The sequence below is a fragment of the Anoplophora glabripennis genome, unplaced genomic scaffold (assembly GCF_000390285.2).
Source record: "Anoplophora glabripennis isolate ALB-LARVAE unplaced genomic scaffold, Agla_2.0 scaffold371, whole genome shotgun sequence".
Classification (NCBI taxonomy): Eukaryota; Metazoa; Arthropoda; class Insecta; order Coleoptera; family Cerambycidae; genus Anoplophora; species Anoplophora glabripennis.
Window position 1 is genome coordinate 338,371 of NW_019416511.1, and position 3,670 is coordinate 342,040.

Genomic DNA, 3,670 nt, shown 5'->3' on the forward strand with positions numbered 1-3,670 from the left:
AAACCATAGACATTCTCAGTGAGTGAAAATTCAAAACACATTTTAGGACATTTCGTAGTATAAGAGTTAGTTAAGTTTCTTTGTTCATAATTTAAGTTAATTTATTTCGTTATGCATTTAAAATATTCAAATTGGTTAACCAAATCTTTTCAAAATTACGTTAGGTATAGTTAAGAATATTTTTATCATTTATTTGTTGATTTAAAAGTTCATAACCACGTCTAGTTTCTGGGTTTCGTTAAATATTGTTCTGATATTTTCAAATGAATGGTAAATAAATGTCACATTGTTAAAATTTTTAAATATTTGCCTTCATTCATTGCTTCCTACTGAAGTCTATGAGCTCTTTCACACAAGGATACTTATCCGAGATACAGTATGCGAGATACAGAATCGCGGTTTAAAATTATAACGGCTGCTGTATGGGATACCGCTGAGTTGCCCTGCTTGAATCAGTTGTCAGTTGCAGTGCAGTACGTATGGACGTGGAAGAATGCATAATGATGTGGTATTTAATCAGAAAAAAGAAAAGGACTATGTGGGTTCATCCAATTGTGGAAGTAAGAGAAGCCAAGGGAGCTTTCACCTTACTCTATGCAGATCTAGAGCAAGACCCATCATCAAAGTTTTTCAATTATTTTCGAATGTCCATTCAATCGTTTGAAGAGCTGCATGCTAATGTAGAATGTAAATTAGTAAAAAAAGACACTGCCAAGCGTGAAAGCATTACACCAAGAGAACGATTGGCAATAACCTTAAGGTAAGAAAAAATACTTATTTATTCTAAGTTTTCTTGATTAGGTAGGTATTTATTTTGGTTATATTATGTAAGAATAATTTATATTCTATTGATATCAGATTAGTGTCCCGACTGTCATCGGGATATTGGGTTAGTAAATCTAAAATAGATAATAAAGAAAAAATACTAAACTTATGTATTTTAAGTTTTCTTTAATAGGTATTTATTTTGGTTATATTATGTAACAATAATTTATATTCTATTGACATCAATTATTAGTGACTGTCAACGGGACATTGGGTTAGTAAATCTATTAAAGAACCGTCAGTTGAAGCAGATGAGTATTGCGAATGAAGAGAGCACACATTACTCAGAGGACTTGGACTGGCATCGGGTGGTGCATGTGTTTTAAAATGATGAGGACTCGGTTGTAATATATATGAATATTGTGATGTACTGTATTTGTGGATTAGTGAAAGAAGTTGAATGATCTGCAGGATTGTGAGTGATATATGAACCAAAGCCAGGCTGAGTGGGTAACATTGCTGTTTTTATTGATTGGATCATTGCTAATTTAACATCCATCCTTTTTTCGATGGGCACTCTTTTCAAATCTCCAAGCAGGGAAAGAAGAAAGTGTCTGTCTTCGTGTTGGTCCAACTTTTTCTCATTTAGCTCTCGTCGATTAATGCTTTCCTTCAATAGTTCCGCAATTTGGGCGTCAGCATCTTTTTTTGAAGAAAGCCTTATTTTCTTGCGCAACGGTTCAGATGATGTAGTAGCAATAGCATCGTCTTCTTCCAATGGTGGATCTGGCGGCTGTTGCGTTTCCTCATTAAAATTGGAAGTTGTTCTGAAAAAATACCAACATATTAAGTTTATTAATTTTTGTCCTACCAAATTGATTTTTCATACTCTTTATGCGAAGCGCATCTCATCAAAAATGACAACTGTTCAAAAAACACATAGGTCTTCCAAGTTGCAGCAGATCCACTTTTTAATGTTTTCCTTTTCGCCAGTTCACGCGCAAAAGAGTTTCTCAGATTCTTCCATTTTTTCTGTACATCTTTTCCTAAAAAAAACACAAGAATAAGCATATCTTATTCAATTTTTATTTTCAGGTATCTCGCGACTGGTTGCTCAATTACTGATCTACATTATACCTACAGAGTTGGAATATCAACTGCAAGTGAAGTAATACAAGAAACATGTCAACAAATTTGGGCAGTCATGAAAGAACAGTATATACCAATTCCCACAGGAGAAAAATTGCTAGAATGGCATAGACGGCAAACATATTCGGGTTGTACAGCCACAACATAGTGGATCTTTATACTATAATTATAAACATTATTTTTCAATACAACTTCTGGCTATGTGTGCCTCCAATTACTGTTTCACATATGTAGATGTTGGGGATTATGGCAAAAACAGTGATTCCAGCATTTTCAAAAATTCAGATTTTTATAACAAATTAAGCAATGACAAGCTAGCCACCCCAGATCCAGATTTTTTACCAGGTAGAAACGACATCAAAATTCCATATGTTATAATTGGTGATGAAGCATTTGGACTTTTTCATGTAATGCGCCCATACGGCGGAAATATTTTGTCACTAACAAAAAGGATACATAATTATAGATTATCCCGGGCAAGGAGATACATTGAATGCACTTTTGGGATTTTATCCAACAAATGGAGAATATTCCACAGACCACTCAATGTGTCAATAGAATTTGCAGAGGATATAGTAAAAGCTTGCACTGTACTCCACAATTTCGTACGCGTACGGGACGGATACAGACATGAAGATACCTTGTCCTACGAAGGACTCTATGACAATGTTAATGGGATGATATCGAACAGTGCAAGGTCAGTTAATGCTATTCGAGACTATTTTGCTGATTATTTCATGACTACGAATATTTTGCCGTGGCAAAATTTTTATGCTTGACATGTATGTAAGAAATCTGTAATTACATTAATATAATAAATACTTCCCATATTCATTCTGTTCAGTTCATCATAGTTTGGATGCATATCTTTACTGACTTCCACCCAGCACATCTGTTTTTTATTTCTATTAGAATAATCTTTGTGGGAAGTGTCCCATAGACATGAATTTGGCTCAATTAAGCTTATAAACTTTTCATTGTCGAAAACCGTGTGCTCCATGTCGATTCTTGTAATGTAAAATCTGTATCTCAGATACGCATTCAGTCACCCGCGGCTGGAGATTTGGAATTCAGAAATTGTGAATCCGGATACTGTATCCGCCGGCGCCGCTGAGGCACGTGTGAATAGCTCCATAAGAGCGCATGCATTTGCTGTATGCGAGATACGCGTATCTCGCATACAGTATCCCCGTGTGAAAGAGCTCTAAGAATTCAAAAACGTGTGCGACAATACTTCCAGTAAAGGCCTAATTTTATAGAGTTTGTCATAATCATATTCACCCTTTTTAGGCTGAAGGGAATTATCATTAAGGTGGACGTGGCCCAGAAGCCAATTAAACCGATCACGGGACATGACTGATGAAATAAAACGGTCCCTAATTTACATTTTAGAAGACCAATAATCTTTGTAACTTGGTTTCTTTGTTAATCCCATCATTATATTTATTCCAAAAAAACATTTAATTTCGTCATTTGTCGTGGGAATAAAACAGTTATTATTAGTTATTTCTGTTGCATATAAATTTGTTTCAAACACAACTTTTTCTATGAGCTCCTTTGTAAACAAACAGAGAAAAATATCAGTTGGTGATTCTGCATGTTCGGGCATATTTGGTCCACTGGTTTTTTCAAAAGCGGGGTGTTAGCGTGTGCCGAATTATTAATCCACTGATGTATGAATGTCGTCAAAGGAAGATCATCCTCACTGTCGTAGTCCAAAACTTCTTTGCTTATTGGTACTGGCAAATCAGGTTTA